The following is a 12,619-nucleotide window of genomic DNA, read 5'->3' as shown; positions in this document are numbered from 1 at the left end:
GTGCAAGATGTCTTTCCTTATCGGCATTCATAATATGAATGTTAGGGGGACAGCTGGAGGGCTAGATGCAATGTGTCCTTGTTTATATAGTCCTGAGAACTCTTTAGTCAGATTTCTGCAAGGTTGCTGGGTTTCTCCTGAGACCAAGAGACCAAGCTAGAAGCTGAATAGTCTTGATGTAGCTTCAGGTGTCATGCCATGTGACTTCCGCTGTGGCCCATTGATCAAGTTGGTCACTGAGGCCAGGCAGATGCAAGGGGAGAATAAGAAGACTCTACCTTTCAGTGAGTGGAGTAGCAGAGTTTTTATGGTCACCTTTGTTTTTTATTTTATTTAATTATTTGGCTGTGCTGGGTCTTAGTTGTCGCATGTGGGATCCAGTTCCCTGACCAGGGATTGAACCTGGGCCCCATGCATTGTGAGTGTGGAGTCTTAGCCACTGGACCACCAGGGAAGTCCCTATGGCTACCTTTAATTACTAATTTGTGCATCTTGAATCTGTGGATGCATGTTTTTTGTACATTCAAGAAAACTTGCAGCGATTTCTTCCTCAGCTGCACATGGGATCCTCCCAGACTAGGGATTGAACTGCAAGGCAGACTCCCAACCACTGGACCACCAGGGAAGCCCTGTCCCACTCCTTTTTATCCTCTAGGTCTCAGCTCAGATGCCACCAACAGTTACTGTCACATCACCCTGTTCAATTCTATCAGAGAACTTACTGCTATCAGCAGTTTTCTTGTCTTTCTCACTGGAATCCAAGTGTCACAAAGGCACGTCCCCTGACTTGTTCACTAGTGTATCCCCAGGTCCCAGCAAGTTCTGGGCACATAGCTCATATCTGGTGCATGAATGCTATCTCTCCTTGGAGTATCTTTTGTAGGAACTTCAGGAAATACAATGATAAAGACTGAAGAATAACTTATACTTTTAGACTTTATGGAATCCTAATGAGGGAGGGCTTTGAGTAACAGGAAGGGTCTTAAAAAAAATGCTCTGGAAGTATTTTCTCAGTTCTAGGGGGCCTTGTTTATTTCCATTAGTAGGGATCCACTGAGTTGAATGAGTACCAGTTATTCTTTCTCAAATACCTTACAGAAAAATAGGTGTATTCATTCCAGCTTTTGAACCCCCTCTATCCAACTCTGCCAAGTCATTAGGTTTTAGAATCCCATCAGATTTAAGTTAAACTTCTTTCTCCAAAGCCCATGGTCTGAAGTTGGTGGGTTATTAGGGCTGGTGGAGCCCAGGAACCTGATTCTACTCTAAGTGAGTAAGTGCTGGGTCCCCTGGGACCCTGGAATGTGGGGGTGTAGGCGGGAGTCCCTCCACTGGAGGGACTGTGTCATAAATGGGCAGGACGCCTGGCAGATGCCCGAGAGCCCTATGACTTGGATGTTCTGGGTCTGCCAAGTGTTCCGTAGGGTGTTACTGCCCCATGACGCATAGAGCAAAAAGCAACTTGTTAACGTTTAAAGTGAGACAGCACTATTCATTTCCCGTCAGGACCTGTATGTGAACAGTGACTGCACATCTGTAGCTAGAGGTGCTTGTTCTGGGAGGGTGGTTACAGAATTTCAGTCCCGAATCGGCTCTGCCTGGAATGAACCAGTTTCACCAAGCAGAGAGTCATTCCTAGGGAGACCTTGAACTTAACCATGGGGCTGCACAAAACCGCAGTTTGTTCTTGATGGTATCTTCCTCCCTCCCTTCCCCTGCCCTTCTCTGCCTGCTCTGGGCTCACAGGGCAGCTGGCCCTGGTACCTCTGAAGCTGGAGGGCAGTAGCTCAAGGAGGGTGGTCATAGCCTGGGTTCTTGCTGCAGCTGCTGGAAAAGATGTTGACGAAGATCTCAGGAGGAGGCCTTTCTCCTGGTTTATCAGTAACTTCTGGGCTTTTGTAATCCTAAGTATTTTCATTTCAAGGAAAGCTGTTAAGTCCAATCAGGGAAAAAAAAGGGGGGAAGAAGGAAAAAGAGTTGGATGGTTGTCAGCTCTTAGGTGCTGCCAGGTGGTATGAGAAGGATCTAGGAAATATTGAGGGGAAACCCCATTCTTTTAAGGAATTTAATCACGGAGCTGTGTCAGTCAGAGTTGTTGTTGTTTCGTCGCTAAGTCATGTCTGACTCTTTTGCGACCCCGTGGACTGGGCCCTCCAGGCTCCTCTGTCCAGGGGATTTCCCAGGCAAGAATACTGGAGTGGGTTGCCATTTCCATCTTCAGGGGATCTTCCTGACCCAGGAATCGAACCCATGTCTCCTACATTGGCAGGCGGATTCTTTACCACTGAGCCTCCAGGGAAGCCTATCAGAGACATGAAGTTATATCGTGGTAGCAAAACCCACCACCATCCCAGTGACTTAAAAATAAAGATTTTTTTCTCTCTCAGGCTATACTCCATCCCATTTGGCAGGTGGGTTCTGCTCTCAGAAGGCCCTGGATGGTCCAGCTAGTGGTCCCTGGATGCCTTGCCAGAGGGGAAGAGCTCTGGAGGGTCTGTCTTTGCACTGGCAGTTAAATGCTGTGACCCAGCAGTGAACTCGTTGGCAGGGAGTAGTCACATGAGCACGCCCCAATACAGAAGGGTCAGGAAGGACAATCTGACAGTGTCTGGGTGGGAGGAAGAGCTGGAAACAGGGAGCAGTCCCAACGTTAATAATTGGAGTGGACTGAGTTGGCATTTCACACTTCAGAATGGTTCACAACACAAAGTTCTGAGGCTTTGACTCGAGATATGTTTTAGTCATTTAGCGGGCTTGAGGGCTTGGTCTCATGACCTTGTTCTCCTGCTCTGGCCTAGAGAGCTATCACAGTGTTTATTTTCTCAAAGGCCTCTTTGTAGTCAGTCAGTATGAACAGGCAGCTTTGGAGGTTGAAGAGCAGACCAGAGATCTGGTATTATAGGTGTGGCTATTTTAATGCTGTTTGGAAAACACAAACCCGGGTCACATTCACAGATGTGGAAGATGCAGATGAAAGGAGTGGATAGTATTCCTTTATTCTACTGTAGTTATACACGGCCTGACACAGTTCTTCTGTTGTTCTGTATCAAACTTTGAAGGCAGCTTTGACTAACTTTGTCAAGCTGGAACCCAGGAGGGGTTATCAGGGGGATTCAGGAGTCCTGAAGTTTATTGAAAGGGGTACCTTGGCAGCAGCTGTATTTGAAGATCTGTTAGAAGTTTTCCTTTTACTGGGTGAGGAACCTACCTCCCTGTATTGAGATGGATTGGACTGAATGATAAACAGCCTACTTATTACTACGTGACCAAAGAAAGCTGGAGGAGGGAGTTTGACCCTCCAAACAAAGGGTGGTTGTAAGAGGCAGCTTCTTGGGGTCTTTCCAACTCTCTCATGATAATTCTCTGATTCAGTTTTTTTCTCAGAAATGAAAATAATTCTTTCCTCATGGGAAAGGGAGTGAATGCCAGTTGGGACTCTACTGTATAAAATACTGCTGCTCACAAATGCTCTGCTGCTAATTCCTAGAGGATCTTGAAGCTGGTGGTAGAAACTCCATTTTACAGGTGAGGTAACTGAGGCTGAGGTGCAGGAAGTCAGGCACACATACAGTCTTACAAGGTGTTTTGCTTTAAGTATAGAGTCTGGAGCTAGACAGCTAGTGTCTGAACCCTGGTTCTGCAGTTTTCGAGCTGTGTGACCTTAGGTAAGTCATTTAACCTCTCCGGTTTATCCTCTGCAAAATGGAAATGATAGCAGGTCATACAGTTGTGGGGATTAACCAACTTAATTATAGACAGCATATTGAACATCAGTACCTTGGCACAGAATGTGAGCTAAATAAGTTCATCTATTATTAAAATCATTATCAATGTCTGAACTAAGTTTGAAACACTATAGGAATTTGGTTCATACAACTAGGAAAACAAAATTTCTCTTTCACTTTCTCCTATTACCCATGTAGATGTAACAATATTTTCTTTGTTTCCTGGAAATGGCTCTGTTCTAGTAGCATTTCAACATAATCTAGGAAGTAAGATCTAGTCATCGGAGAGCACTAGATACATTCCAAATCCATTAATTGTGTTTAGAGGCTTGAATCCTCTAAACTCATCCTGTAAGTTCAGGCCACAAAGAATTGTCTTCACTAGTCACGTCCAGAAATTGACCAAAGCAGTCTTTCTGATCTGGACTTCAAGCTATGTGCCTTCCCAACCATTATGAATACACAAACATTTTCAAAAGTATATTTTAGTATCTAGTATATATATAGTACATATATTTTAAATAGATTTAGTATACAGTCTAAGGTTTTGTTTATCTGTCTTAACCTGAATAGCCACATAAGCCAGGGGCCATTGTCTCCGAATCCATTCCCGAGTCTAGTATAAACTCAAACATCAGTGTAAGCAATGAGGACAAGCTTTAGGTCAGTTCGGGGGTACAATTCCCAAAGAGGTGTGTGAGACTGAAGCACTGTCAGTATGTTTTGTTGATATGTCCCCCACTTGCCCCCCTGCTGATGTCTTAGGTTGATGGTTAAATCAGACTGCCTGAAAGAGCCTTTGAGTGGGGACACTTCCAAAGTGTTAAAGTCTGCAGGGAGAGAAATTAAGCCAGAAGTAAGCTGAGAATTGAACTAAGTGGCTGTCAACCCATCAGATTTCTTGTTCTGGTGACAAGGTCCCTGGTGGGAATCCCCACCCAATGGACATTCTCATTTTCTCTCTTTCTCCCCATCCCCACTTTACTTCCCCACCCCCCCCCCCTCACCCCCTTCTCCCCTGCTCCTGGCTTTTAGCTCTTACCCAGGTGGAGAACTTTCCACTACATCCTGAAGGTCCACCTTCTGGGTGGGATGAGGGAGCACAACTCAGGGGCACCAGTCATGATGGGGGGTGTCAGACTATTTAGATGATTAGGCTCTAATCATCTAGCCAGGTGAGCCCCTCTTAGGTTTCTGGACAAAGTCTCCATTCCAGATCTGCTTTCTTAGTGCTATGAAGTCCACCTGCACGTATTTATTTATTTATGGCTGCGCTGGGTCTTCACTGCTGCATGCAGGCTTTCTCTAAGTGGGTTCTCATTGCAGTGGCTTCTCTTGCTGTGGAGCATGGGCTCTAGAGCATGCAGGCTCAGTAGTTGTGGCACACAGGCCTAGTTGCCCCACGGCATGTGGGATCTTAGTTCCCTGGCCAGGGATCAAACCCACATCCCTCCCCCTTGCATTGTCAGGTGGATTCTTAACCACTGGACTACCAGGGAAGTCCCATGTGTGAATTTAACAAAGGTTCTAGTTCTAAATGTTTTTCACTAGCTGAGACCTAACTGGCTAAGGAATACTACTACACCCTGCATTGTTGCCAAATCTCAGCTGTTTTGGGGGAGGGACCATCCCATCCCATACTCATCTCTTTTGCTGTAACAGACATCAGAGACAGTGACAACTCTGGTGCCCTTCAACCTTCACCTTCAGTTGGCAAAATTAATTCTTCCTCAAACTAGAATCTTTTTCCTCCTGCAAAAAGATCTGCCATAACTTCTGTGCCTCTCTTCTATAAAATGAGAACAATAATAGTGCTTACCTCATAAGATTGTTATAAAGATTAAATGAGTTCATATGAACAGTGCCTGACACATTATACAAGTTACAAAGTGTTCGTGGTTGTAAGACATTGCTTATAGGGCTGTAAATTGCCATGTACCTTCTGGAAAACAGGGTAACACACATATTAAAAGCCCAAAACAAAGGGCTCTCAAACATACCCAACTTCTACAAATCCCAAAAAGACATTACTTGTTAAACTTGTTAAACCAACATATTTCTCACAGGATTATTATAATAAAAGTTAGAAATATGAATGTTGAAATCATATTGGTCAAAATCATGGTACCTTCTACATGGCTGTATAGCTGCTAAAAGACTATAGCAATAAAAGTTTAAAAAAAAATCTACAAATCTGTGTGCACATAAGTACGATGAACACTCTGTGAAAAATGAATGTACACACTGGAGGGTGTGGGCCTTTGTGAGTTTTCCTTTTTCTTTCATAACTAAAGAGGAGATCTGCAGCAGCAGCTAAAGATGGTCAAGTAAAGCCAAATATGGGAACAGAAGACTATTTTTTTTTTTTTTTACTTTTCTTCTGAAGATTTGACTTTAATGATAATTGTCACTTAGCAGTTCTTGCCTTAAACTAGTTGCCTTTCACTTTTTAATTGGGATTTTGTTAAACTGTTTTTTGTGGGTTTTTTTTTGGTTTCACTTTGTGGCTTGTGGGATATTACTTCCCTGACCAGGAATAGAATCTGTTTGCCCCTGCATTGGAGGGGTGGAGCCTTAACCAGTGGACCATGAGGGAAGTCCTGCTTTTCACTTTTATTCTTGAAGACAGTTTGTTTGCAAAAAGACAATCCTGTCAGAGACAAGCAACAGCTATCTACCTAATGCCGCAGTGCTCTGGGTCTTCTTTTTGGCACCATTCCCTTTTGTTCTGGGGCTGAAGGCAGCCTCCATAATCAATTGGTAGGCTGTTTGAGTCTTGACCAGCTGTAATAAAGAGCAAAGTTGCTCTCATACAGCCTCTACTTTGGCTTACAGCTCTTAGGAAGAAAAGACTCTCTCCACCCCCAAATGATGAAGGCTGGCTGACTGGAATGGAGAAGAACACATTCTGGAAGTTTGGCTGTTTTATTATTCAAGATGCGTTAATGTGTGGTTATTCCATTTGCCAAGGAAAAAGCCTAATTCATTTCTATTATAGTCCAAGTACCCAAATTCAGAGGAAAAAACCCCATCAAGTGTTATAAATTGATGTCAGTCAAGACCTTGACAAAGCTTTCCCTTCACTTGTAGTAAACGCAAGACTAACCCGTTTACTAGTTATGTGTAACTAGTACACATAAAACACAATGAACTGTGGCCACAACAACTGATATCATTAATGTGCCAGGTGGAGTGTGGTTAAAAACCACCTCCTGTGCTAAATTTTCATGTGAGAGAGGAACTTTCATACAGACACAAACCAAAACGTCTTACCTGATGGAAAAGGCGCGAGTTTAAATAAGAAGCTGAATGAATTCAACAGCCCACAATGTAGTTTCATAACTATATTGCTTAGCCTTAGATTCTTTAGAAGCTAACATTTCTCTACCAAAAGGTGTTTAGGTTGTGTTTCCTTTTTCCCCTTCTAAAATACTCCTAGAAGAGATGCTGTGAATGTCACATACGTTTTCAGGCTACACTTACAGTCTTGAAGGGTAGGTGTGCCTAATTTCTTATCTTACCAGCTAAGGACCCTCATGAGGAACCTATAAGGCAGAGAAACGATGGCTCTTCCTCAAAGGTTTGCCTGGGTCTCTTGGCTGTTGGTGGCAGTTGGTAGTTACTGTACTTGGAGGTTAGGCATGAAGTGAACTAGGAGTCCCTAGGGCTGTAGAAGAGCAAGCCTCCTCTCAGTCTTCATCATGGAAAAGTTATGCTTGTACCCCAGCCCAAGGAAGAGACAACTACGAATTCATGCATTTATGTCATATTTAATTGCATTCTCTCTACAGATCAGGCATAGTCCTGGGGATTCATAAGTGAACCTAAATGACTAATCCATTTCCTTATGGACTTTACAGTCTAGCCAGAAGACAGACAAAACTATCGAGCTTATTAGTTGATAAATTCCATGGAGAAAAATCAGAGAAAGGAGGAGAGAAAAGGGGTGGCGGTGTTATTAAGGTCTGTAAAAGGTGGTAAGTGAAAGACTCATTGAGAAGATATAGGAGACAGCCATGCATCTTAGCCATCAGGGTAAGAAGCTTCCGGATGGTATTGTGGCTCCAAGGCAGGGTTGTGCTTGATGTGTTCAAGGAGCAGCATGGAGACCAGCCAGAGAGGGAAAGACAGAGGAAAAGCCTTTGGAATAGTCTGGTGTGGCAAAAGGGACAAGATAGTGAGGCTAACCAGAACCATTGGTTTCTCCTGGTTTTAGATGTGAATGAGTGTAAAACTGGCCTGGAGCTGTGTGGTGTCAAAGCAGAATGTGTCAACAGGGTTGGTTGGCCCTTACTGAATAATATAGTATTTCATCCTGCATACCACACTTTCATTCACTGTTGAACTTCTATTTCCAAGTTTGGCTATTATGAGTAACACAGCTGTGAACATTCATGTCCATGTCTTTGGATATGAATATTAGGTTTTTCTTGGGTAGATTTCTGGGAGTGGAGTTGCTGGGTCAACTGGTAAATTCATGTTTAACTTTTTAAGGAAACTGGCAAACTGTCTCCCTAAGTGGTTACACCATTTTTTAATCCCATCAGTAAAATATGAGGATTCCCAGTTTTTCCATATTCTTGCCAAAGCTTATCTGTCTCTGCTATCACAACTCTCCAAGGAGCTGTGCCGTGGTATCTCACCATGGTTTTAATAATCCCTGCCCTCCCTAATGCAAGTGATCTTGAGCATCTGCCTGCTAAGTCACTTCAGTCATGTCTGACTGTTTGCAACCCCATGGACTTATAGCCCACCAGGCTCCTCTATCCATGGGATTCTCCGGGAAGAATACTGGAGTGGGTTGCCATTTCCTTCTCCAGGGGATCTTCCCAACCCAGAGATGGAACCTGTGTCTCCTGTGGCTTCTGTATTGCTGGGAGATTCTTTACTGCTGAGCCACTGGGGAAGCCCATGTGCTTTGGGGTTATATATTTCACCACAGAAGATAAGTAACTTTTGGTTGCTGTTTTTCAAAATCTCAAGAAAGTAAGATTATAAACTTCCCTAGAGGTGGAAGTAGAGGTCTGTCCTATTCATGTATTCATTTCTGATGGCTGCTGTAACCAATTACCACAGACTTGGTGGCTTAAAAACAGCAGGTGTTCATGCTTTGACAGACCTGAAATCTGACATCAGTTTTGCACACCTGAAATGTGACATCAGTTTCGTGGGGCCAAATCTGGGTATCAATAGAGCCTCCATGGAAGAATTCATTTTCTTGTCTTTTCCCGTTTTTAGAGCTGCGTTTTTTGCTTTCTTTAGCCCATGACTCCATCTTCAAAATGAGCCAAGTAGCATCTTAAATCTCTTTCTCTGCTTCCTTTGTAATGTGGTTTTTTTTCTCTCCTGTAGTAAAAGCTCCCTCTCCCTCCCTCTTATAAGGACGCTTGTGATAACATTTAAGACTTACCTGAGGAATCCAGGATAATCTCCCCATCTCAATTCCCTTAACAACCACACCTGCTACGTGGCTTCTGCCTTATAAGGGAATATCCACAGGTTCCCGGAATTAGGACCTTGATATGGTTGGGAGCCGTCACGCAGCCCACCAGTCACTAATCACTCCTTAAACCAGCTTGGCCTCACTAGCTCCGCACTTGGAGTTGGCTGGTCCGGAGGAAGACCCTGATGGGGGAAGCGTTTTGGCGGCACAGGTAGGCCCTGGAGGGATTCTAGCGCCATTTACACTGCAGCTCTCTCACTTTCCCCACTTGCTTATCAGCTCCTAAGACGTGAGGAGCTGAGGGCATTTGAGAGCTGGGGGGAGGCTGCCAACACTGTTACCGGATGGTGTGTATGGGGGTGGGGTGGGGAGTGAGCAGGACTGGAACTCAGGGCCTTGGATGCTCGCGTCCTCCCGGGCCCTGCCTTTCCCCCACCACCCCTCCAGGCCCTCTTCCCCCGGGCGGGATCCTGGGGCTCGCTCCGAGGTGACCCACTGTCAGTCTCGGCAGCAGGCACGCTGCGTTCCCGCGCGCGGCCAGCAGGGGTCAGCATCCTCCGCGCAAAGGGCTGCCGGCGCGCCGTGGGCCTCCTCCCGGCCTTTCTTCCAGCCCCCGTCAGTTTCGTGTTGCTGCGTCACGGTCTTAGGCGCCCGGCCTTTTGCGTCTTTTTTAGTTCTCACCGGAACGCGCCTTTCCTCGGTCCGCTTGGCATCTCATCCTAGACGAGGCAAATAGCCGCCTCTTGGAGTAGCAGCCGGCGAGTGGGCTGATAGAGGGCTGAAGGGAGGGGGCTTTCTCCTCCGCCGGGCCTGGAGGAAGAACGGCCGCGTCCCTAAGGCCAGCGGAAGGAGTGTGTGCCTGGGTGTGGTCGTGCCGGGAGGAATGAAGGGCGCAAGGGTGGGAGGCTGCAGTTTCTTTGAGCCCTGAAAAGCCCAAGGGAGGACTTCCTGGTAGCAGTGAACTACAGATGGTTTTAACTGATGTGGGATGGTTCAACTTACAATTTTTTGACTTTATGATGGTGTGGTAGTGATATGCATTCAGTAGAAACTGGATCTGGAAGTTTGAATTTGGACCTTTTCCCTGGGGCCAGGGATGTGTAAATATGGGGCAGGGGCCTCTGCAACCCCATCACGAGGGTGAATAACTCATAACCAGTCTGGATCTGGATACCATTTGTTTTTCACCTTTGATATCATATTCAATAAATTACATGAGATGATTCACACTTTGTTATAAAATAAGCTTTGTAGGAGATGATTTTGCCCAACTCTAAGTGTAAAGCAAGGCTAAGCTGTGATGTTGGGTAGGTTAGATGTATTAAATTCGTTTTCCACTTAGGATATTTTCAGTAGGTTTATTAGGACCTAACCCCATCGTTAGTGGAGGAAGATCTGTATTAGATTTGGAATGAATTCGTCACTAAGCTCATGAGAGCTTCCCAACCAGACTCTTGACCAAAGTTATTTTGATTGGGAAGTCGTCATGGTTCCAAGTGGGTGAGTGCCCATCTCCAGAAGGTGGGGGTGGGGATGAGTTACCCAGTGGGAATTTTTTAGCCTTGGGGCAGAATATTGGGCAGCAACAAGCTTTTGTTATAGGCTGTGAGCCAAGCCTGTGATTAAGGCCTTCATCCAGCTGGCTGCTCTCCCTCTTGTTTGTGGCCTGACCTGAAGTTTTGCCCCTCCCCCTGCCCCACACCCCCCAGGTGGTGAACACATGGATTTTAATACTAAAGAACAGAAGATGTTTTGAGTAGAAAACCCAAGATAGTCGGGCTTTCTGGAGAGGCTCTTGGAAAGAGCTGGTCAACTAGCTAGTGTCTGCAGCAAATCCAGGCCAGGGCGGTGCTTAAGGGTTCCTGGATACTTGTGAGCATGACAGAACACCTTCAGACACTGCCAATATGGGATCCTGTGGACAGTTCTAGGAAAAACTAAATTCTGGTTTTGAAGTAAATTAGCTTCAGTCTTTAAAGAGGATTGACAATCTATTATGAATAAAGCTGCTATGAAGGTTCACGCACAACTTCATTTCACTTGGATGACTGTTTAGAAGTACAATTTGGAGGTCATGTAGTGTCCAGCTTGTAGAATTTCTGATCGAAAGTTGTGAGATAGCTGCGGAATTGCTGCCTCAGTCAGAGGTGACAGGGAGAATGCCACAGGTGTTACTGGGAGTGGATTGTTTTCGTGACTAATGAGCAACATATCTGTGCGCATGTGTGTTGGGAGGGGCTTGCCTTCCACGCTGTCTCAGGGAAACCAGAGCACAACTGTTCTTAGGGCATCTGCTCTAACTGCAGAGAGAGGGGCCTTGGCCCGACCCCTCAGTGGCCCACTTAAATCTACGTCCACTTGGGCTTAAGGACTGTTTCTTTGGAACTTCTTTATGGTCAGCTTGATTCAAGGTAAAATCACTTAGAATTAAAAGGCCTTCTAACGAAGGCCAGCCTTGGGTTCCAGATACACAGCATTCATGCAAGGCTGTGTTTCTGCTTCCTAGCCAAGTTTCTTGACCAAGTCCCTACATGGAGCACCCACTTTCTCATCCAGTTCATTTTCCTGCCTGTCATAGCAAGAGACTTATGTAGAGAATCAAAACAGGGCGAAGACTTTTAATTTCCATAAACAGTGCCAAAACTGCCTTATGCAGTAACTTAACTTACAAAACATATTGTCCTGCCTAATTGACTTTTCATGTGTTTCTAACCAGAGAGGGGAAAAAGGACATTCACAATCAGCCCAAATATCATTGAACATTATAAAAAGTATCCTCTTGCTGTAAACATTGAGTGCTACATTTTTCTCGGGCCCTGTTGAAGTGGTTCCCCTTCAGTAAACAAGGCAATAAGGACAAATCTTAAAACCGAAAAAAAAAACCAAAAAAAAAAAAAACCACCCTAAAAATAAGGGGGAATGGAGCTCATGGCCTGTTCAGTTACAGGAATAACTGCTAAGCACCTCTGTTTTCTACACCAGAGTGCAGACTGTTACACGTTGTTTAGCCAGGCCAAGGTACGATTGGGTCTGGTCTCAGGAAAAGCATCTACTAGCCCTCCTGTGATATTATCTAATTGTTGCACACACCTTCTAGGAGGCAAAATTGAGGCTCCATGAAGTAGACTAGCTGTCCTTCTTCTCTTTTTTGCACTTCAGTGGTTCAGGTGAGCTGACCGTGGAGCCAAGTGGGCGGAAGGCCCCAGGTGTGACTCAGTGAGCTTCTGTCTGCCAGAGTTCCCACTGTTTGTCATAAATGTCTCAGGGCCATTGGCTACTCTTAGCCACAAACCCTAACCCCCTTTTACTAAATAAAAGACTGCACCTTTACGTGCCCTCTCCCGGAAGTTGGTTATTAGGCCTGGGATTCCCACCTGAGTTTCAGAGTATCAGCATCTTCTTTCATTTTCATCCACTTTCCACAGAAGTAGCTGCTCAGAACCTATCAGAC

At 45.1% G+C, this 12,619-nt stretch overlaps 1 non-coding gene across 1 annotated transcript; it reads right to left on the bottom strand.

The window, feature by feature from the left end:
* Window positions 1-381: 381 nt before the first annotated feature.
* On the bottom strand, window positions 382-454 carry TRNAV-CAC. The gene has a single exon. It is a non-coding gene; the product is annotated as a tRNA-Val (tRNA).
* Between the last annotated feature and the right edge of the window lie 12,165 nt (window positions 455-12,619).

This window comes from Cervus elaphus, chromosome 11, assembly GCF_910594005.1.
Source record: "Cervus elaphus chromosome 11, mCerEla1.1, whole genome shotgun sequence".
Lineage (NCBI taxonomy): Eukaryota > Metazoa > Chordata > Mammalia > Artiodactyla > Cervidae > Cervus > Cervus elaphus.
Note: the sequence above shows the minus strand (reverse complement) of the source record. Positions and strands in the feature narration are given on the sequence as shown.